This window comes from Myxine glutinosa, chromosome 9, assembly GCF_964187855.1.
Source record: "Myxine glutinosa chromosome 9, kmMyxGlut1.1, whole genome shotgun sequence".
NCBI lineage: Eukaryota > Metazoa > Chordata > Myxini > Myxiniformes > Myxinidae > Myxine > Myxine glutinosa.
This window is the reverse complement of record NC_136269.1, coordinates 98,372,392-98,396,813: the sequence shown is the minus strand read 5'-3', so window position 1 is coordinate 98,396,813 and position 24,422 is coordinate 98,372,392. Positions and strand designations below refer to the sequence as shown.

Genomic DNA, 24,422 nt, shown 5'->3' with positions numbered 1-24,422 from the left:
AAAATCTCTATTTAATCCATTTTGAATTCAGGCTGTAACATAAAATGTGAAAAAGTCAAGGGGTGTGAATACTTTGTGAAGGTAATGTATCTCGTTTGGTATCATGCATTTCTTCTGGTTGAATGTTGAACTTTGCCTGCATGCGGAGCTTTTCAAACGCAGCGTGGAAAGCCACCGCCGGAAACGGGGGACAGCTGAACGTGCGACCATATAAATGCACAGGCAGACACCACACTTCACTATATAATAGATGCCGCACTTGATTTTAGCTCAAACTGACAAGTACCGTCTTTGTTTCTTGCAGTTTTCGATGTGGCCGGAGACATTTGCAGAAAAAAATGGGGAAGAAAGAGCAGCCATTGCCTGAGGAGGTTCAAGAAACGGAAGTAATGGAGATGCAGGAAGTAAAGAAACAGCTGGATCGAATAATAAAAGAAAGAAATGCATTGTTAGCTAAACAAGATTCGCAGGAACAACAATTAGAGCGAAAAAAGTTGTGGCTGAGAGAGAAAGAAAAAGTGCAGGAAAGGCGTGAAAAGTTGTTTCGTGAAGAAGAAGAACTGAAAGAAAGAAAGCTATTAGTTCAGCTCAGAGAGCAACAGGTGCAGGAAATGGATGTGCAACATAGATATGAGGAAGAGGTATGGATGAAAGAGAAAGAAAAGCAGAAGAAAATAGAGGAAGAACAGCAAATGAAAAGCAAGGAAGAGGAAATAAGGAAAACAGATGAGGAAGAGCAGATGAAAAGTCATGATGAAAAGCTAAAGGAAAGAAAGGTGGCAGAGTGGAGGCAAATCCAACTGGAAGATCAGAAAGAACATGCGGAATTTGTACAATGGAAGGAATCGGTATGTCAGGAGCATACAGGAAGAATGCTTGAGATCCGACAAAAAGAGCAAGAAGTTCTAAAGAGTGAGTGCATGGTGGAGGAATTAGAGAAACAGATTTGGAAAAAGGGAATGGAGTGCGAACAACTGCAGGCTCGATTCGAAAAAATGAAGGCGTTAAAAGAAGCGGAGATAAAGCACAGAGAGCTTGAGACACGCCGACAAGAGGAAGAGGTTAGCGAACGAGAACGGGAAGTTGAGAGAAGGGAGAAAGCGGTACACCGAAGAGTGGAAGAGGATCGTGTGTGGCAAGAACAATTTGTAGAGACAAAGACAAGAAAAAAGGGAGAGTTGTTGTGCAGAGAGCAAGAGGCACATCGACTGGAGCAAGAGATTTGTAAAATGGAAATCGATGCGCTTGCACGGGAACACGAGGTTTGGCAAAGTGAGCAAAAGCGAAGAGAACAGGAAAAACACAGGGTGACGGATCAGGGAATAAAAGATCCGTTTGAGAAATTTCATGAGATGAAAGAGGAGGTAGAAGCAAGTGTGAGTGCAGAGGGAGAAGCAAGTGTTAGTGTAGAGGAGGTAGAAGCAAGTGTTAGTGTAGAGGAGGTAGAAGCAAGTGTTAGTGTAGAGGGAGAAGCAAGTGTTAGTGTGGAGGAAGTAGAAGCAAGTGTTTGTGTGGAGGAGTTAGAAGCAAGTGTTGGTGTAGAGGAGTTAGAAGCAAGTGTTGGTGTAGAGGAGTTAGAAGCAAGTGTTGGTGTAGAGGAGGTAGAAGCAAGTGTTAGTGTGGAGGAGGTAGAAGCAAGTGTTTGTGTGGAGGAGGTAGAAGCAAGTGTTTGTGTGGAGGAAGTAGAAGCAACTGTTGGTGTAGAGGAGTTAGAAGCAAGTGTTGGTGTAGAAGAGGGAGAAGCAAGTGTTAGTGTAGAGGAGGTAGAAGCAGGTGTTGGTGTAGAGGAGTTAGAAGCAAGTGTTGGTGTAGAGGAGTTAGAAGCAAGTGTTGGTGTAGAGGAGGTAGAAGCAAGTGTTAGTGTGGAGGAAGTAGAAGCAAGTGTTTGTGTGGAGGAGGTAGAAGCAAGTGTTAGTGTAGAGGAGGTAGAAGCAGGTGTTGGTGTAGAGGAGTTAGAAGCAAGTGTTGGTGTAGAGGAGTTAGAAGCAAGTGTTGGTGTAGAGGAGGTAGAAGCAAGTGTTAGTGTAGAGGAGGTAGAAGCAGGTGTTGGTGTAGAGGAGTTAGAAGCAAGTGTTGGTGTAGAGGAGTTAGAAGCAAGTGTTGGTGTAGAGGAGGTAGAAGCAAGTGTTAGTGTGGAGGAAGTAGAAGCAAGTGTTTGTGTGGAGGAGGTAGAAGCAAGTGTTTGTGTGGAGGAGGAGGAATCAAATGTTGGGGTAGAGGAGGAAGAAGCAATGATTGTGCAAAAGGTTGGTGAATGGAAACTGCGTCGGCAGCAACTACGGGATGAGAATGCCAATGAGTTGTCGCGGAATTGGGATGAGAGTCAACGGCTAAAGCAGGAAGAAGAACAGCTGGTGAAAACAAAGGAAAAACTCTTGTTGAAAAAACAAAGAAAGAAGCAAAGGCAGGCAGCAAAGAAAAGTGTGGGAATTGAACAGAAACCCCACGGTGTTGGCAGGACTCATCAGCAACAAAAGAAGCCTCACCGTGAAAATGGGCTGCAACAGCAGCAACCGAAACAGCATGTTGTTGAAGGGCTGCAGCAGCAGCAACCGAAACAGCATGTTGTTGAAGGGCTGCAACAGCAGCAACCGAAACAGCATGTTGTTGAAGGGCTGCAGCAGCAGCAACCGAAACAGCATGTTGTTGAAGGGCTGCAGCAGCAGCAACCGAAACAGCATGTTGTTGAAGGGCTGCAGCAGGCACAAACACCTCGCCGTGATTATGGGCAGCAACAGCAACACCGTGAACAGAAACATGGTGTTCAGGGATTTCACCAGGAGCAGAGGCCTCACGTCGATCAAGGGCTGCAACAGCAGCAGCATGGTGCTGAGGTGCCCTGCCATATTCATGACCTTCAACAGGTAAGCATTCTTCAGGACTTTGGATAAGTTGGAGTGAACAGACAGGTGACAAACACAGCCAACCGAAGATGAACATGATAAGTTGAAATAAATTTGGCACTTCGTCTTTGACAGACATTGCTGTTAATTCTTCCTTTGATGAAGAGGAATATCCTTAATTGTGCAAATAATTGTAATTATAATTTTGCTGGGAAAGTCTAACTTATTGGATCAGCCATTCCCCATGAAGGATCATTCCCAAGAATTTTAACTCCCCTCGATTGGATTGGATCAGCTAATTCAAGCTTTTCATCGATTACATGTTCCATCAATGCATTTTCTGATGTGTCCTTTCCTGAACAAGTTATCAAACTGATGAAGACATCAATGTATTTAATCATTCATATTTTGTTTTTCCAAAGGCCCCCCAGAAGAGGCGCCCGTTCCCTCCTCCACCACCCTCCTACATGAAACCATCGTACAAGTTAGAACGTAAGTTGCCAAGAATCTTGCCTTACATTACCAATTATTCCAAACTTTGTCGAAGCTGCACGTTCTTCACCTCCATCGTGTCCCATTTTCTTTGTGCCTCAGAAGTGTTGAAAACAAACCAATATTTTGCTGCGCTCAAAGCCATCCAAGCACCAAACAAATCTTCCAATGTGGTGGAAGTCTGGCATGAGTGTTAATGTATCCATACAGAAGTCAAGTGTACACCTGGATGATCATTAAAATTAATTTTTTCACAATTCCACTCTCAATCAGTGACAGGTGACTCGAGCTGCCTTCTCCGGAGGAGTTCATCATGGTTCGCTTCTCGGCCATCAGATGAGGTTTTAATATTTTAAAATTCGTACAGTAAGTGGGGATGTGTGGGCTCGGCATGAGGCACAGGAATGATGGATCAACTCGCTTAAATTCCCTTGTAAAGTGACAGAACGTAAACATTCTTGCTCGTCCATTGGGAGTTGGTGATTAAGAAAATCCAGATGTGAAACTGCAGAGAAAAGTGAAATAAAACATGAACTCAAATACAGAAAACGAGGGAGAGGGGAGGCGCAGAAAAAGAGATCGACAGATATTCATTCCAGGATTCCAGGATTGTGTTGGGAGGCAGCAGAATGATGGAGATTATGGTGACGATGCTATTGAGTGCTTGTGCTGATGTGTGTGCAGCGAAAGAAGTCATCGTAATGGCCGCTGGAGACGAAGATGAAATGCTTGGCAGTGAGTCTGTCATCTTTCCGCAGTGCAAGCGCTCCAAGAATACAAAAAGAAATGCCAGGTTGTTGATGATGGCGAATTCAAAATTTTTTAATTGAACATCAGTCTCCAGAACTAAGGTACGATAAACACTCCATGGACTTTATATAATCACTCGCGTCCTTTTTGTGACTTTGTTACTGTGCATGATGTGTGACTTCATTACTGTACATCATGCATGACTTCATTACTGTACATCATGCATGACTTCATTAGGCTACTGTATTGACTTCATCACTGCACAAACACATTTAAACTTCACCCTCATCTCAAACCTTTTTTACACCTTCCCTTTAGCTGCTGCCACCTTTTGAACGGCCAAGACCCAGCGAATGCGTTTTACCTTTGAGACCAACAAAAAGAGTTCTCCCTTGATGACCCAGCACACAAGTTCCACTTTGATGACCCAGCACACAAGTTCCACTTTGATGACCCACCAAATGAGTTGTACCTTGGAGAACGACAAAATTCGGGAAAATCAGGAAAACAGTTCTGCCTAGATGGCTCACAATGTGAGACCAACCTAAGGAGACTCGGAGGGTGGTGGCCGGTGGGGGAAGAGCTCTGCCTCGATGGCTCACAGTGTGAGACCTACCGAAGGAGACTCGGGCAATTGGGAGGCGGGGGGGAGAGTTCTGCCTGGATGGCTCACAGTGTGAGACCTACCTCAGGAGACTCGGGCGATTGGGGGGGGAGGGAGGGGGGAAGAGTTCTGCCAAGATGGCTCACAGTGTGAGACCTACCTTAGGAGACTTGGGCATGGGGGTGGGAAGAGTTCTGCCGAGATGGCTCACAGTGTGAGACCTACCGACCTACCTAAGGAGACTCGGGAAATTTGGGAAAATCAGGAATAGTTTTGCATTGGAGACTCAAAAGGTGGGTTCGATTTTGGAGACTTGGAAGGTGAGTTCCATTTTGGATTGTTGAAAAGTGGGTTCTCCCAAGAAGACTCTGGGTTCTCAACATATCAGTCATTCTTCGTTGGATGCTGCTTGATGAGAGTTAAATTCAATTGGTTCAAAAATAATTAAATGATTTATTACTTAATTTGACATGGTGAAGCAATGCATTTATTTATTCTTTTTCAGCAATATCAAGACAGTGCTGGGAAGACCTGGGGTTTCTTGAGACATTTACAACACATATCCGTCCCTCTTTCTACTTCTTCAAACCGAAACAACTGAAAATTCACTCATGAGTCAGAACAGGAAGAGAAGAAAAAAAAACTTTATCGAGTTGAAATACTCCATTGGATTGTGTTTAATTCACCGTGTATTATCTATTATATTGAACTGTTCAAATAAAAAAATTGAGCTATTTAAAACAAACATTTGTGTAAAAATGATTTATGATCTTGGGATAAGGGTTGGGTTTGGGGTGTGAGGGTTGGATTTGGGGTGTGAGTGTTGGGTTTGGATTTGAATGTGAGGGTTAGCGTTGGGTTTGGGATGTGAGGGTTGGTTTGGGTTTGGATTTGAATGTGCGGGTTAGCGTTGGAATTGGGGTGTGAGTGGTGGGTTTGGATTTGAATGTGAGGGTTAGCGTTGGGTTTGGGGTGTGAGTGTTGGGTTTGGATTTGACTGTGAGGGTTGGCGTTGGGTTTGGGGTGTGAGTGTTAGGTTTGGATCTCAATGTGAGAGTTAGCGTTGGGTTTGGGGTGTGAGTGTTGGGTTTGGATTTGAATGTGAGGGTTAGCATTGGGTTTGGGGTGTGAGGGTTAGGTTTGGATTTCAATGTGAGGGTTAGCGTTGGGTTTGGGGCGTGAGTGTTGGTTTTGGATTTGAATGTGAGGGTTAGCATTGTTTGGGACGTGAGGGTTAGGCTTACGTTTGGGTTGGATTTGAATGTGAGGGTTAAAGGCCGTGGGCAGTCCGACGGAAAGGGGCTAGAAAAAACTTTTCTACCTAAGGAAACAGCTAGAAAAGGTGTGACTTGAACTTTTGACTGCTGATAGACAAATATATTGTTGCGTGATTCCCCTCGGTGAAGACCCGGACATCACGAATAGCCAAAGCCAGCTTTAACTCCAAAGGCGTTTAGTTCAAATGGCGGATTTCACTGTACAAGTGCGGGTGGAAGAAAGAAGAAGAAGAAGAGGAAGCTGGAAGTTTTTACCTGACTTGATCCGCCAATCTGAGTGAGTTTGAAGTGAAGGTGGGAGTGTGTCAGGGGTCGGTTCTAAGTCCACTACTATTTGTAGCTGTGATGGAGGTGCTGGCTCAGAATGTAAATGAGGGTTTACCGTGGGAGTTGTTGTATGCAGATGATCTGGTGATGATTGCAGAAAGTATGGATGGACTGATGGAAAAGATGAACAAGTGGAAGGAATGTATTGAGACAAAAGGTCTGAAGGTGAATTTCGGAAAGACGAAGGTAATGGCAAGTGGTAAAGCATGTGGTGAGGTGGAAAGAACTGGGAAGTGGCCGTGTGCTGTGTGCAGGAAGGGTGTCGGAGTGAACTCCATTCAATGTACAATGTGCGCTGAGTGGGTTCATAAAAAATGTAGTGGTCTGAGAGGGTAATTAACCAGTGTGGCAGCTACATTCAAATGTAAGGTGTGCACAGAGGGAGCTGCAGATGGAGGAAATGTTGAGTTGGATCTTGGAGACGGCGTGAAGGTGGAAGGTGTGAAAACATTTTGCTACCTCGGAGACGTGCTGAATGGAGAAGGTGGATCAGACTCGGCAACGGTTGCCAGAGTGAGATGTGCATGGAAGAAGTTTCAGGACCTGAGTGGCCTGCTGATGAGGGGAGTGTCATTGAAGCTTAAATAGTGTTGCAACGCTATTTTGGGTGGGTAATCCTGGGATCTCCTGGAGTAAAATAGGCTATATTATTTTTCCAGTTTCAGCTTTGGCCTCCAGCATTTTCAGGTTTGGACTCCCGCATAACGTTATTTTCCCGGGTGCCGCACAAATGGCTGCACCGATCGGACTCCAACAATCGAATCAAATCAAATCGGATAAGCTAACAGATCGCTGTCTCCATCGATCTTGCCAAGGCCGTAACACCTGTCGGCTCAAAATCCTTTTAACTGTTGACTTTGTAGTTTTTACAATGAAGGAAACACGTATCGGGAGTACATACGACATAGCGATTGTGAATGTGACAGCTCTGAGGCGTCGTTCGCTTTGCATCGCAGTGACGGCGAGCACCAACATGGCGGCTGTAAGCTTAAAATCTGGCTTTAAGCCCCCTCACCACCCAAAGCGTTCAACCAGACATATTAACACGCTCCTCCCCCTTCATTCCCGTTCTTCAAAGCAAAGCGGTAAAATTTGTTGTTTCGCCATTATATATTACGAGCAACGGTACCCGCCCTAAGGGCGGGGCTTCAATTGGGAGGCGCAAATGATTATTTAAACGATTTATATAAACATCCGTTAAATATCACACGCAAATCATCAAAATCTAACAGTATTTTTAGAATTTCAATAAAAAACCACATCACTGTTCATATCGGTAAATAATATTCCATCGTGTTTCAAATCGTGATATCAACTGTACACTTTTCTTTAGGACAAAAAATGGTATGATTTTGTACCTCTTCTTCAGCTTAGAACTTCAGGATAGATGACATTGCTGATAAAAGTTCCTTTTCTCTCTTTGAAGTTCTTGGCAAACATTTTTATATTGTCACTGCTGCCAACGCGACGCCATGGCATTATTCATTACATTCATTCATTTATTCATTCATTTAATGACCATTAAACATTATTATTATGCTCATTAAACGTAATAATTAATTATTAAACGTAATAACGCTCATTAATTAAACATTAAACGTTCATTAAACGATTACGAAAATAAAAACGAAAAACATTACGAAATTACGTTCACACCGTCACATCAAACACTACCGTGAACACAAACATCGTCACAACATCGTCACAAAGGTTACGTTACGTAATTCAAAAAGTGAACACATGGAATATTGGAGACCCCATTGCCCAAACGATTTGTCTACAAATACTGTTTACATTTTGATGATTTGCGTGTGATGTGATTTAACGGATATTTATATAAATCGTTTAAAATAAAAAAAGCCTTCAATTTCTGATATTTTGCCTTCCCAATTGAGGGCTTCCCAATAAAAGCCCCGCCTGTAGGGCGGGTACCGTTGCTGGTGTAATAGATTCCTCTGTTGAAGTGTCATCAACCGGTCAGGTCAGCAGGGGTGGTCTTAGTGATTTCGGGGCCCTGTGCCCCTGTCAAAAGTCAAAGATGGGCCCCCACACCTCCTTTATTCCCACCCAACCCATTCTGAACAAGAGTAAAACGCCCAATTTTCACAATGCATGTCCCTTCAATAATGCACCGCAGATTGCGATTGGACTTTACTCTTCTCTCCAATATTCACCAAAACAATCCAGAAAACAGAGCTATCACTATAAGCTAAAAAATAAATTAATATAATAACAGGAATGTAATAACTCTTGATTAATTTAGCATCTCAGTGTGAGTGCATTTTATTGATCTCAAAAAATAGGGGCAATATCCCTGGGTGCTCACCTGGTATAATAAAGCAGCATGCTACATGACTGCAGGTATATTAAACAGTATCACAGTGTGTTAAACCAATTTCAGTGGTTGCTGGAGGACTGAGCAGCATGTGGAATCATAGGGACATAATCATGAGACTTTAAACAAATCAAAAATGCCTATGGGGGGGTCCCGGAGAGAGAAAGAGAAAGAGAAAGAGAAAGAGAAAGAGAAAGAGAAAGAGAAAGAGAAAGAGAAAGAGAAAGAGAAAGAGAAAGAGAAAGAGAAAGAGAGAGAGAGAGAGAGAGAGAAGCTTGACTTTTGTGTCCTTTTATTATAAAAGTGAAAAGTCATTCCACAAAGCATTTGTAAGCAAAGCAACCAGTTTAAATAAACATTGCATAAGGATCATGAATACACCAAAAGGAGCAAAGGATATTTAAAAGAAACCAGCAAGTATAAAACAATATTTTACAAACCAAAGGTAAAGACACAAACAAAACCACAAACAATTTTAAAGGAAAGTGCTCATGCAAGAGCTATGAATACATCAAGAGCAAAATTACGCGTTTAATTTAAGTTAAGTGAAAAATTAAGCGAGAGAGAGCTAGAAATGTATTCAAGGACACAGGAAGAAACATGTATGCAAGCAATCAGTTCCAAAGAAAAAAAGTCAAATCAATCAGGAATTATAAAGTAATTACCACTTTTGAATCATCGACTGAGCACAAAACATTGCCAATACACCACTTTCTCTCAAAAAGTTGGACGTTTCCATTACTGATAAAGAAATCAAATTCTAGCTTGAGTCGTGTTGAGACAAACCCTTTAATAATAATAATAATAATGCATTTATTTTATATAGCGCTTTTCAGGAAGCCCAAAGACGCTTTGACAGAGTGCAAAACATAATGCATAGCAAAACATAAAAACAATTGCAAAAAAAGAAGAATCAATAGGGAAATATTCAAAGCACAAAGGAGGGAGAAGGAGAGGAGATAGTCAGGGGTTAGATGCTGTGGGTTAAATGTTGAATGCAGTGTTGAACAGGTGGGTCTTGAGTGATGTTTTGAATGTGGTGAGTGAGGAGGAGTCTCTGATGGTGTGAGGTAGCGAGTTCCAGAGGGTGGGAGCAGCGATGGAGAAGGCCCTGTCCCCCCAGGATCTAAATTTGGTCCGGATGGGGGGGGGGGTCAGGAGGTTGGTACCAGCAGAGCGGAGGTTGCGGGTGGGAGTGTGTCTGGAGAGGAGGTCAGCCAGGTAGGATGGGGCCAGGTTATGGAGGGCTTTGTAGGTCAAGAGGAGGATTTTGTACTGGATTCTCTGGGAGATGGGGAGCCAGTGAAGCTTGTAAAGGACGGGGGTGATGTGGTCATGGGTCCGGGAATGGGTGAGTAGACGGGCAGCGGAGTTCTGAATCTATTGGAGTTTATTGGTGATTGTTGAGGGTGAACCATAAAGGAGGCTATTGCAGTAGTCCAGACGGGAAGTGATGAAGGCGTGGATGAGGGTTTCTGCAGCCACGGAGGAGAGGGATGGACGGAGACGGGCGATGTTTTTCAGGTGAAAGAAGGCTGTCTTTGTGATCTGTTTAGTGTATTTGTCGAAGGAGAGGGTTTGGTCAAAGATGATGCCAAGATTCCGGATGTGAGGGGAGGTGGATACTGGGAAACCGTCGATGTTGAGGGCAAAGTTATGGGTGGACTTGGTGAGCGTTTTTGGGCCAATGATGATTATTTCAGATTTATCACAGTTAAGTTTGAGGAAGTTGATTTGAAGCCAGGATTTTATTTCAGTGATGCAGTTTGTCAGGATAGAGTGGGTGGCGGTGGAGATGGACTTGGTGGAGATGAAAAGCTGGATGTCATCGGCGAAGCAGTGGAATTGGAGACCATGACGGCGGATTAAGTGACCGAGGGGGGACAGGTAAAGGATGAAGAGGAGGGGGCCAAGAACTGAACCTTGGGGGACACCTTGGGGGAGGGGAGCAGTGGGGGATTTGCAGTTATTGATGGAGATGAACTGACGTCTGTCAGAGAGGTATGATTTAATCCAAGAGAGGGCAGTGCCGGTAATGTTAAAGGTGGTTTCAAGTCGGGTGAGGAGGATGGTGTGATCGATGGTGTCAAAGGCGGCGCTGAGGTCGAGGAGGATGAGAATGTTGAGGTTGCCAGCGTCAGAGGAGAGGAGAAGGTCGTTGGTGATTTTGACGAGAGCAGTTTCAGTACTGTGGTTGGAGCGGAATCCGGATTGGAATGTTTCATACAGGTTATTGGCAGAGAGGTGATGTTTGAGTTGAGTGGCTACAGCGCGTTCCAAAACCTTTGACAGAAAGGGTAGGTTGGAGATGGGTCTGAAGTTATTTAGGGTGTCAGGGTTTAGTCGAGGTTTTTTCAGAATGGGGGTAACAGCAGCAATTTTGAGGGATGGTGGGACGATGCCTGTAGACAGGGAGGAGTTTATTGTTGCAATGATAAGTGGAGAGAGAGCAGGAAGGGAGGCCTTGACAAAGCTGGAGGGGATGGGGTCAAGAGTGCAGGTGGCAGTTTTCATTCCGATGAGGAGTTCAGAGAGGTCAGTAGGGGAGACTGGGGAGAATTGAGACAGGGGATGGCAGGATAAGGGGGGGCAGGTGGTTTGAGGGGGAGCGGGTGCGGCGGTGGTCAAGCTGTTGTAGATGTTTTCATTGCGTTGGAAGAATGAAAGGAAGGAGATGCAGTTGTCTATTGTGAATGACTGGGTGGTGGTGTTCAGGGGGCTGAGGAGTTTGTTTATTGTAGAGAAGAGTGCTTGCCACCTTTAAAAATAGAAATAGCACCAGAGCCATAGCCGTTATCTATTTTAATTTTTCGAGATTTATATATTGCATATTTTGCAACAGCAACCAAAAAATTGAGAAGAACACCCACGTCTCTACATGTGGGCCTGAAAGACACACCAAATATAAACATATGCATATTGAAAGGGAAGGACAGTTGGTGAAAAAGATATTCAAGGAGCAAGAAAAGCGATGTCAGTCTACGACACTGTGCATAAGCATGAAACAAATCCTCCTTCTGATCACAGAAAGGACAATTTCCGGCAGCGAGCTGTTAATACGATGAACAAAAATATTGGAGGGGAGCGCCCAGTGTGCTAACCTCCATTGTATATCCGCTAACACGCCATGTATTGGTGAGGTGTACATGTGAGGCCAAAGGGGAGTAGACGGAGACCCCGATCCTAACTGCTCTGACCAAAAAGCTACTCCTGTTCTCCCAGAGAGGGGTACATTCTTATTTTGTCGAGAGAGATCACGGATTTCAATCTTAGTTATAAGATGAAAAGGAGGGGTATGTTCAATCTCCGGCTGAAGAGAAGAAGAAGGGAGCACTTTGATTTCAGGGAAACTTAACTGAAAATCCTCAATGTTACCAATACCTTCCCAGCCGATGTTTAGCTGTCTAAATTTTCTAATAACTATACGTACAACTTGGTCTACAAGTCGGACAGACCGAGATCCAACTGAGGTTGCCACCAAACCAGCAGGTTTCCACTTAACTCCAGATGAATCTCTCAGATCACATACTTTGTTAATCCCTCCTTGGATAAATTTTTTAATCAGGGCATGGCTATGAGGGATAGCAGGAAAAAAATTATTGAAGAAAAGGGGTTCTTGAAGGAACATTAGATAATTATAGCCCTCAAGGAAGCGGTGGATGTCAAACCTTTTCCAAGTGTCCAATAAACTCTGATAGAATCTCGGAAGAGAGGCAAAATTTATATGCTCGAGGTCGATCAAAAGAAGCTGCCGATCATATCTCAATTTACCAGCCCGTTGTAACAGAAAAAATGCAAAGGGCCTCCAGGGCAGCTGTTCAGCGAACAGTAGTCTCTGCAGAGACTGCAGCTGAAAGGCCACAACCCGGCCAGAGATATCAACAATGCCCTGGCAACCTTCCTTCCGGGGGTAGTACAATATCTCAGGCCTCAGCCAATGTTAGCCACTCCAAAAGAAGTTTACCAGCATTCGCTGAGTAGCCATAATTAGTTGGTTTGATGGCTGTAAAGCAATAATTCTGTGCCATAATTTTGTTGCAACCAGATTGTTTATGACAAGGGTACGACCTCGATAGGAGATGGACCTCAGCAGTCCTTCCCATGCTTTCAATCTGTGCATAATTTGTTCCAGCACTCCTTCCCAATTTTTCATTTCTGTTTCACGATTACCAATATGCACTCCAAGATATTTAACCCCATCCGTTCTCCAGACCAGGTTGTGTGGGAGTGAGGGTGGTGATACACAAGAGAGATTGCCTTTGCCACACCATAATGCTGTACTTTTATTCCAATTGATCCCACCGGAAGAGGCTGCAGAGAAATCTCGCATACAACGTTGTAAAGCAGAGACATCATTGGAGCTTCCAATCAAAACACAGACATCATCAGCATAAGCCGTCTGCACAAATTCTGCTCCTTCTATACTTCTCATTCCCTGAGGTATTCGCTGTCTAATAGACCGAAGGAGTGGTTCAAGGGCGACTATATATAAAAGCCCAGAGAGGGGGCACCCTCGGCGAATACCCCGTTGGAAAGGAAAGGGAGAGCATAACCTATTGTTGATCTTTATCATACATTGAGTATTAGTATACAGGAGTTTCACATAAGAGATGAAAGTTTCAGCAAACCCCATTCCTTCCAGGACAGAAAAAAGGTACTTGTGGTCAACACGATCGAAGACCTTAGTTTGATCAAGAAACAGCAATCCAAAATCGTCACGCAGGAAATTATTGCATGAAATAACATCTCTTACCGAAAAAATATTATCATAAATAGATTTTCCAGGCACACAATAGGTCTGGTCTGGGTGTATAACTGAACTGATCACAGTCTTCATACGATTAGCAAGTACTTTAGAGAGAATCTTGTAATCAACACACAATAAGGAGACAGATCGCCAGTTATCAACGAGTTGAAGATTCCCAGCTTGTGGTAGCAAACAAACGACTGCTCGTCTACAAGACATTGGAAGTTCTCCGGCACGTCTGCTTTCATCGAGTAAGTCAGGTCCCACAAGGGCCCAGAAGGCCTTGTAGAATTCTGTGGGCAGGCCATCTATTCCAGAAGCTTTCCCATCTTTCAGGCTCCGCACAGCTGCTTCAAGTTCATCAGCCGAAATTGGGGAGTCAAGCATGCATCGCTCATCCTCCTCGACACTCGGAAGCCCAGCAGTTAACTCTCGTATCACCTCATTGTCCACGTTCTGAGGAGAATACAAGTTAGAATAGAACCCTTTCAGAGTACACCTGATCGCCTGCTGGGAGGTCACCAGCGACCCATTGGGAGTGAGTAAAGTATGAATTTGTTGTGACCTTTTGAGGGAAGACTCTAACTTAAAGAACTCTTTGTTTGGCATGTCCAGAGTTAAATAGCTCATTCGCATTCGGACCAAGGCACCCATCGCCCGTTGCCGTACCGCTTCCTCCAGCACTGCTTTCTTTGCCCATATTAGTTGGTCACGTGCACCTCTCCCAACCTCGTCAACATTCTGTTCTAACGATATAATTTCAGATTTTAACTGATCGATTGATATTGATTGGATTTTAGTGGTGTATGCACTATATTGTTGACAGAAATTCTTAATTTGGGATTTTGCAATGTCCCACCACAGCTGGAGACTATCACACTCAGGTCTGGAGGAGCGAATTTTCTCCCACACGACGTGAAAGGCCTCATTAAATTATTTGTCATGTAAGAGACGAGTATTCCAAGACCAGTAAGCACTACCACCAGGTGGAAAGGGTAACTTAAAGGACATTGAGATTAAACTGTGGTCTGTGAATCCAGTTGGTAAAATTTTGGAGACAGACACCACATTCAACATTGGCTTGTTCACATAAAATCTGTCCAGCCTTGCCATTGACATAATACCATCATTGCATCTACACCATGTATAACAGCGTGAGAGTGGGTGTTGTGATCTCCACACATCCTTAAGCCGAAAGATGTTGATGGTGTCCTCTAGAGCTTTCGTCGAGGCAACATGAGGCTCATGACCATTCCTATCAATCGACGGACAAATTGTGCAATTAAAATCTCCCGCGATACAGATAAAAGCTGTTGCGTCCAGAGTTTTTACAAAATCCCGCAGAGTGGAAAAGAAAATTTTCCTCTCCATTGGGTCACACGGTGCATAAACATTCACTACTATAATCGTTTGGGTATTATAAAGAAATTCTATGGAGATCAAATGCCCTTTATAGATTTCTTTAAATGAAACCTGTTGAGCACAAATCTTATGACTTAGGCAAATGGCAACACCGGCCTGAGGTGTAGGGAACCCACTTAGCCACCATTGCCCCTTAAAAAGTTTCCCCCCAATCGGCTACTTGAGCACTAGTAGTGTGGGTCTCTTGTAAGAGAATAATGTCAGCCTTTTCTTTTCCAACCGCTTGAATGGTTTGCACCCTCCGTAAGGGGGCACGACCCCCATTTATATTTAAGGATACAACATTTAGTTCCATAGTTGATTCTTCTGGGGGGTATAGTCCTCTTCCTCATTTAATTACTTGTTTGCCTTCGTGATGGCTTTCCTCAGCCGCTGAAATTCAGGTTCGGGGATTTCCACATACTCGCTCCTTTGCAGCAAAGGTTTTGTGGCTGCAAGGAAGGCCTGGATATTAGGAAAATGATCCTTAATTCGTACATGCCTTTGTCTAAAAGTTTCCTTCAAAAATCTAACAATATTTTCTTTTGAGATCTCCAAAAGCTGCTCTTCCTCCTGAGGGGGGGGGGTGGAGGGGAGCCCTGTCAACCATTGCCACTGGTTCCTCATGGCCGATCAGTGTCTCGGTAGTTAGAATTCCCTTAGTGACGCTAGCAACGAGTTCCTCCTGAACCTGTACAGAAACACCTGTTCCATCCCCATCTACCTTAGGTTCTTCATCCTCTTTATCCTCATGCATCATTGCAATGGGGGGGGGGGGGGGAGTCGTTATTAGCAGTAATGGGTATTTTGCATTCCCCGTTAGAATTGATATGGTCATCAGTAGGCTGTTCGGTTTCGCAGGTTGATTTACAACCTTCAGGAAAAAGTTCCCCTTCATCCCGAGCAGGTGGTATCATGTCAGCCATAGTTTCACCACCTTGCTGATCTTCATGTGAAGGACTGTCTGAATCGTTTAAACTGCTTCCTGTCTGCACCACCAACACTTTAACACCTTTGTCCTTATTCCTCGTACTTAAAAGTGACCGTTTCAAATTTTTCCGAGATACCGCATCTACAATCTGCTGCTCCTCACAAATCATTCCCTCTACAGGTAGAAGGTTCTCCCTTACATTTGCTGACTCATCGGTTGCACGATGGTCAGCTGTACTGGATGACTCATCGATTACACGAAGCACATCCGTATGGGTCTCATCAGCACCACTCTTAGCCGTACCTTGATGGTCCGACGTAGATTCCCGCACTGAAGGCGAAACATCTATAGAATCCTCCATAGTGGTCATGGGGGGAGCTGGTCCGGCTGCTATGGCATACGTTTTCTCCCCATCAGGACAATACTGCCTGGTGTGTCCATGTGCACCACACCCATAACAAATCAACCTCTCCGTTGCCGCAAAAATCCTGTGCTCACGTTTTGATGACTTAAATACGAGAGAGACATTCAATTGCGTCAAACCATCCTTCAAAACAACATAACAAAACCGTCTAAACATTTCGATATGCTTAAGCTTCCCGTCTGTAGTGCGTATGGAGGCTTGGATAATTCTCGACACCACAGTACCGCACTGACCGAGCTTCTGAAGAATTTCCTCATTAGACAGCGTCGGTAGAACGTTTGATAGTATTACCTTCGAGGCTGGAGTGTTCCATGGCGAAACCGGAACAAACTGGTCATTACCCAAGGTGAGTCCGTTCTGCACGACGATGCGCGCGAAATGGACACGTGAAACGAAAACAACCACCTTGTGGTGCATTCGGGACGCTGCCCGAATGTTCTCACAACCGATCAATTCTCCGATTGCGAGACATCCTCTGGTGGGACAAAACGCATCCTCCGGTGGGACGTAGACAAGACGATAGAAAGGGACACCGACACTCGGACAGCAGAAAGGACCAAAAGGTAGGAAGGAAAAAGCAACAAGAGACACAGCACGTACCGCCAGTGACTGAGCAACAGACCTGGCGCTCGCACGTGCGTGCTAAGCGAGCGGCAGCTGTGCGAGGAGAGAGAGAGAGAGAGGGAGAGAGAGAGAGAGACATTTGACATTTCGTTCCTCTTTATTACTGGGAAGTCAGTGTACATGATGAAAAGTCATACGACACATTTCATATAAATAAGGATGGGGGTTACATGAGAGCAAGGACTATAATTTACCAATGAACTTGGAGGACACCATCAACCAAGCTGCAAAGGGATTCCTTCACGCACCATCGTTGTGAGAAGAGTGGGCAAAAAAAGGAAGTGGTCGGAGGATTATGTGCTGTACGGGTTCACGTGTTTGACAGAACGGGACGGACCCGAAAGTGAGTCAGCGTCCTCAATGCATGCTTTGCAATGTCAAGTTGAGCAACTCCAGCTTTGCACCTGCAAAACTACGGGAACACTTCAAAAAAACTGCACGGCGAGGTGCAGTACAAAGACGCAACGCTGGATGAATTCAAATTGAAGAGAGTCCGATTCGACGCAAGTGCTTCCCCATATGGAGTTCTTTACAATGAGCCATGTTTCAATTTATTCCATGCAGCGGTTTTGGAGTTATAGAGATGCAACATTTTTCGGTTTTTCCAAGATGGCGCCTGTACCACATGACCTATGACGTCATGATTATCATTAAAATATTCTACAGGAGGAGGCACTCCTATAATGAAAATTTCGTGCCCATCAGACAAACAGTTGATGAGAAAAAAAATTCACAATAATCGGATAAGTGTTGTACTTGTCGAATTATGACGTCATAACAAAGGAACCGATGACATCATTATTAACATATCTTATTCCCCAAGGGGAGTACTTGACAATGAGCCACGCTTCAATTTTTTCCATGGAGTGGTTTCGGAGAGAAAGAGGTGCAACTTTTTTCTAATTTTTTCCAAGATGGCGTCTGTATCACGTGACCTATGACGTTATAATTATCATTAAAAAATTATACAGGAGGAGCCGCACATATTCTGAAAATTTCGGGTCCATCGGTCAAACAGTTGCAGAGGAATTTTTGTTTTATTCATACTGAACAGATCAAGCGTTGTAGTAGTCGAATTATGACGTCATAATTAAGGCACCAATGACATCACCATCAACATGCCTTATTCCCTATGGTGAGTATTTGACAATGAGCCATGTTTCAATTTTTTCCATTTAGCGGTTTGGGAGATGTGGAGGTGCAACGTTTTTCCAAGATGGCGTCCGTACCACGTGACCTATGACGTTATAATTATCATTAAAAAATTATACAGGCGGAGGCGCTTCTCTGGTAAAAATTTCGTGTCAATCGGACCAACGGTTGCCGGGAAAATGAATTTTTAAATTGGAGACACGCACGTACGGCACACGGCAGACGTACACATCTGAATGCTTAACCCCGAATTTTTGCTTCGCGAGCGCAGGGTAAATATACAATCGCTGTAAACTGTTCAATAAAGCGCTCATTCTGATCACGCATGGTTGATTATTTGATTTATTTCGGTGCTTGCACAATGCAAGCATAACCCACTTCATCAAATGTATAAACCTTTTATTTATTACGTCTGCACGTCGGTTGCACCCCAGTATATGCTTGCAGTCTGCCCCACGATGGCAATAAACCTGAAAAATTTCATTACGCCTCCGCCCCCGAAGGTGGCCTGAGGCATTATGTTTTTGGGTTGTCTGTGCGTCTGTCCATACAGGCTAAACCTCGTTTTTCTCAGCAACCACATATCCGATTGAGACAAACCTTTTCGGGTGAGTGACACCCATGCAGAATGTTTTTTAATGATTGTGACGTCATATGTCACGTGGTATGGCAGCCATCTTGGTTTAAACGCAAATAATTAAAATATATATCTTGGAAACCGCTGTGTTACGTGGTCCTCCCGGTGACTACCTGGTCTCGGTGACCCCCGGACCGTGAGAGGAACTCCGCCAGAAAGATCTATGATTTATACGCTTTTGTAACGCAATCAATATGAATTTCAGTCAATAAGAAACCCCACACCAAGGATCCGGAGTAATCAATAATATATTCCCCGAGCAATCAACAACCATCAACAATCCACAATCAATATTACGAAGATGGCCATCTTACATATGTGTCCCCCCCTGTCCCCACTCACGACCACTTGGGTCACTGCCCTCACAATGTCTCTCTTCTCCGCACACGGGCGGTTGAACGAACCCCGGGCGGACGTGCTCGTCTCGTACCGGGGACAGCTGCTGCAGCGCACACCTCCTTGCCAAGCAACGGGGCAAAACCAAGCGCGGCTTGCAACGCGCGCGAGGCCCAAGGTGCGACCCGTACGCGTCCTTGTAGACGGTGAGGCGAACTGTGCTGGACGCTGGGTTCCGTGCACGAACCCACGGCGACTTGACGTGTAAATGGGTAATTACCCCGCCCAGGTAACTCCTCTCGCCAGACGGGCTTTCAAACGCAGCGTTCCCCGCTGCTCAATATCGATACCGCTCTTCTCGGCGCTGGGCGAGGAAGAAGAAGAGAATCGCCGCTTCTCCCGGACCTCGTGTCTTTCTTCTTCCGTTTCCGGTCTCCTTTTCCCCAGAAGGGCTCCTGACCCTTTAATCACAACAACCTTTAATCGACTACACATTAATAAGCAAAGACCTGAATAGTAATTCACATAAATCCGTAACACTCCCCCCCTTCAAGAAAGAAAGTGTGACCCCAGCGAAAACTTTCTTTGCCGGCCAACTTGGATAAACAAACCAGATAACTCACACCCCCAAATGATCAGTTCCCCCCGGGCACGATTATCACTTAAAAAGAAAGCAACAAAATTTCACCAAAACCCCTAGATTAATTCACTCTGGACCAAGCGTCAACCACTTCTAGTTTCTCTTGAATGACGGTTAAGAGGTGGTGACCAAAGCCCCCAAATTTAAACCTCTCGATAGCACTTTTTCGGGAGGCCCAGCTGAGTATTCCCTACATGGACGCCTTAAGGAATGTGGAGTTCACGGTTAGTCCGGGGAGGAAAGTTCATTACATGGACGCCTTTAAGAACGTGGAGTTCACGGTTAGTCCGTGCAGGAAAGTTCACTACCTGGACGCCTTTAAGAACGTGGCGTTCACGGTTAGTCCGTGTAGGAGCCCCGGCTCGGCGGCTCCCCCGTTTCTAGTGCTTCAACTTCTCCAGACTCCTAACAGTTACGGTGGGACCCCTTGTCCCAGCCGTTACTTGACTGGTGGTCTCCTTCTTGGCCAGTGCTCTGACATTCATTCTTTCGGGAGGTGCCGTAACTCTGGGAGCCTCCATAGTAATATCGGCTGCTGCCAACCCCAAAACTACCGCCAAGTTGTCCTCTTCTGTAGACCTCTCGACGCCGACGAAATGCCTTCCCTACTGTTATGGTCCGACCCTCCAAAGCCTTACCATTCCAATTCTTCTCTGCCTCTCTGGCGTCTCTTGGGCTTGCAAACGTGACAAAGCCGAACCCTCTTGACCGTTGCGTTTCCCTGTCTTTTACCACCCGCACTTCCACCAGCGGCCCATATCTGTTGAAGACAGAGGTCAGAACTTCTTCCTCTGTGTTGAAGTTCAGTCCCCCTACAAATAACTTGGAACTTTTGTCGCCCTCCCGAGCTGGGGTGGTGTTATTTCCCCTGTGGGGCTCTTTATCCACCCTCGGGTTACCATAAATTTGCCCCCCGGCCAAATCATTCCCGATAATCACAGATACTCCCTCTACAGGAAGCGTGGCTTGTAAACCGACGGTGACCGGTCCTGACACCAAATCGGATTCCAAATGGATGACATGAAGTGGGGCACTAACACAGCCACCGATCCCTTGTAACCGAACACTATCACCAGTTGCGGTACTCTTTGACAATGGCAAAATGCCTTCAAGCATTAAGGATTGATGGGCTCCTGTGTCCCTCAAAACCCTAACCGGTCTTGGGTTAGTCAAGTCTCCCTTGAGTGAGACCAACCCCTCATAAATAAATGGTTGGTAACTCTTCTGTGGGCGATTTCTTACGCTTGCCATCGCATTCGGAGTGGTAATAGTCGGACTCCGCTCTGGGTTTTCCCTTTTCATGAGGTAACAACTGGACATCAAGTGTCCAGGTTTCTTGCAAAAAGCGCAAGTAGGCCCGGAGGAAAAACTCGTGGTCTGCCTCGGGCCCCCCGAAAAATAAGTTTGTCTTGGGCCCGTAGCCCCCTGATTTCGAACAGTTCGGGTATCAGCGTTGTCCCCATAATCATCTCGAGGCCGCCGCCATGTATTGTCGTTCTCCGCACCTGCTGTTCCACACCTCCCCTGCGGAGATCTAGGCGATGAGTTAGGTTCATGGACCCCTATCCAGTGTGTTAAGGCATAATCATCTGCCATGGTGGCTGCGTCCCACAACTTCGGTACTTTCTTTTCCTGCAGGTACACTTTGATGTCCTCGTGGACACACTGTTGAAATTCCTCCACCAGCATCAGGTCACGCAATGCTTTGAAGTCGTTCCAGACTCCTTTTGACTCACACCACCGATCAAACATGTTTTCTTTCACTCTAGCAAACTCCACATGGGTCTCACTCTCCCTCTTCCTGGCATTCCTGAATTTTTGCCGGTAAGTTTCCGGAACCAACTCATAGGCTTTGAGGATATGCTTCTTCAATACCTCATAATCTGCACATTGGTCCATTGGTAACGCCAAATAAATCTCTTGAGCTTTACCCACCAGCACACTTTGCACTAGTATGGTCCAGGCCTCCTCCGGCCAGTTTAACTGTCGAGCCACTTTCTCAAAGTGTGGAAAAAATTGAGTGACCTCCTTTTCACTGAAGGGTGGAACCAGCCTCACATGTCTGCCCACCTCCCAGGTGTTCTGGCTAGGTGTCGACCCCGTCAGCAAGGGTGGTACCTCTCCCCGTTCTCTCATTACCTCCAGCTCCTTGAATTTAATCTCTTGCTGAAGCGCCAGATCACGTTCCTTCAACTCCCTTTCGGCTTTTCTCTCCTCTGCTTCGAGTTCCCTGGCAGCTCTCCTCTCCTCTGCTTTTCTCCCTTCTAACCTTTCCTGGAGTTCTCGTTCCACTCTCCTTTCCTCTGCTTGTTTCTCTTCTCTCCTCTCTTCTGCTTTCCTTTCTTCTTCTGCTCTTTCCTTTTCTGCTTTCCTTTCTTCTTCTTTTAACCTTTCCTGGAGTTCTCGTTCCACTCTCCTTTCCTCTGCTTGTTTCTCTTCTCTCCTCTCTTCTGCTTTCCTTTCTTCTTCTGCTCTTTCCTTTTCTGCTTTCCTTTCTTCTTCTTTTAACCTTTCCTGGAGTTCGCTTTCCACTCTCCTTTCCTCTGCTTGTTTCTCTTCTCTCCTCTCTTCTGCTTTCCTTTCCTCTTCTTTGATCCGTTCCTGGCTCCGTAATTGCAACTCCAGTTTCCGGAGCTCAACGTCTTCTGGTTCTTCGGGTAGCCACTGCCAGGCTAACTCTTCCCATGTTCCTAATCCCACCATAGACTATCACCGTGGTCTGCAACTCTGCCTTCCTCAAATTAGTTCGGACCTCCAAGTTAAAATGTTTGGCCAATTTCAAGAGGTCCGCTTTTAGTAACGCTCGGAACTGTGCCTCACTAGGTGTTACCGCAAAGTTCTGTGCAACAAACGCCATGGTGACTATCGTTAACACCTGTTAACCTTCACCCAAGACTTTACCAACAAAGAAAAGCAAGTCTTACTGTTATTGCTATTGTTTATTTTTTATTATTTTTTTTTTGTTGTTGTTGTTGTTGTTTTGTCGACAGAGCAAAACAATTTTGGGAACGTTGGAAAAGTTCCCACTCTTGGGAATTCTTTCCCGGACTAAAATTTAGAAAATTTTATAGATCCCGGACGTAGACCCAATTGCGAATCCGCAAATTGTAATTTGGACGAGCCCCCAATTCTGTTACGTGGTCCTCCCGGTGACTACCTGGTCTCGGTGACCCCCGGACCGTGAGAGGAACTCCGCCAGAAAGATCTATGATTTATACGCTTTCGTAACGCAATCAATATGAATTTCAGTCAATAAGAAACCCCACACCAAGGATCCGGAGTAATCAATAATATATTCCCCGAGCAATCAACAACCATCAACAATCCACAATCAATATTACGAAGATGGCCATCTTACATATGTGTCCCCCCCTGTCCCCACTCACGACCACTTGGGTCACTGCCCTCACAATGTCTCTCTTCTCCGCACACGGGCGGTTGAACGAACCCCGGGCGGACGTGCTCCAAACGTGCACGTCTCGTACCGAGGACAGCTGCTGCAGCGCACAACTCCTTGCCAAGCAACGGGGCAAAACCAAGCGCGGCTTGCAACGCGCGCGAGACCCAAGGTGCGACCCGTACGCGTCCTTGTAGACGGTGAGGCGAACTGTGCCGGACGCTGGGTTCCGTGCACGAACCCACGGCGACTTGACGTGTAAATGGGTAATTACCCCGCCCAGGTAACTCCTCTCGCCAGACGGGCTTTCAAAAGCAGCGTTCCCCGCTGCTCAATATCGATACCGCTCTTCTCGGCACTGGGCGAGGAAGAAGAAGAGAATCGCCGCTTCTCCCGGACCTCGTGTCTTTCTTCTTCCGTTTCCGGTCTCCTTTTCCCCAGAAGGGCTCCTGACCCTTTAATCACAACAACCTTTAATCGACTACACATTAATAAGCAAAGACCTGAATAGTAATTCACATAAATCCGTAACAGCTGAATGGAAATTTTTTAAACTTGGCACATTGTCAAGTACTCCCAATGGGGAACAAAAGTGTGATAATGATGACATCATCGTGAAGTGGGAAACCAGCCACAAATGTTTTCATCGAATTCCTTATCCTAAATATCTGATATTGGATACACATGATCTATGACCCATTTGTGTCGAAATATTAAATTTATAACATCATACGTCACATGGTTTGTCAGCCATATTGGATTTAGCCTAAAAGTTTCAAAAGACATCTTCTCCCAAACCACTGATGGTGATCGACTCGAAACTTTATGTGTGTCATCGACAAGGCATGATGATTGAAAGTTGATCACGAAAACGTCATCGGTCACTTGGTGTGGCAACAATATTTGATTGAAAGAAAAGGGGGCAAGAGATAGTGTTTGAGGAGCTAGATATAGTGTTTGGGGAGCGAGAGATAGTGTTTGGGGGGCGAGAGATAGTGTTTGGGGGGCGAGAGATAGTGTTTGGGGGGCGAGAGATAGTGTTTGGGGGGCGAGAGATAGTGTTTGGGGGGGGGGCGAGAGATAGTGTTTGGGGGGGCGAGAGATCGTGTTTGGGGAGCGAGATATAGTGTTTGGGGAGCGAGATATAGTGTTTGGTGAGTGAGAGATAGTGTTTGGGGAGCGAGAGATAGTGTTTGGGGAGCGAGAGATAGTGTTTGGAGAGCTAGATATAGTGTTTGTGGAGTGAGAGATAGTGTTTGGGGAGCGAGAGATAGTGTTTGTGGGGCGAGAGATAGTGTTTGGGGAGTGAGAGATAGTGTTTGGGGGGTGAGAGATAGTGTTTGGGGGGCGAGAGATAGTGTTTGGGGGGTGAGAGATAGTGTTTGGAGAGCTAGATATAGTGTTTGTGGAGTGAAAGATAGTGTTTGGGGAGCGAGAGATAGTGTTTGGGGAGCGAGAGATAGTGTTTGGGGAGCGAGAGATAGTGTTTGGGGAGGGAGATTTAG

The 24,422-nt window shown here is 45.3% G+C and overlaps 1 long non-coding RNA gene across 1 annotated transcript; it reads left to right on the top strand.

Moving 5' to 3' along the window:
• Window positions 1–4,872: 4,872 nt before the first annotated feature.
• LOC144893567 (uncharacterized) lies at window positions 4,873–5,434 on the top strand. The gene is made up of 2 exons (XR_013624470.1): window positions 4,873–5,009; window positions 5,195–5,434. It is a non-coding gene; the product is annotated as an uncharacterized LOC144893567 (long non-coding RNA).
• The last annotated feature ends 18,988 nt before the right edge of the window (window positions 5,435–24,422 follow it).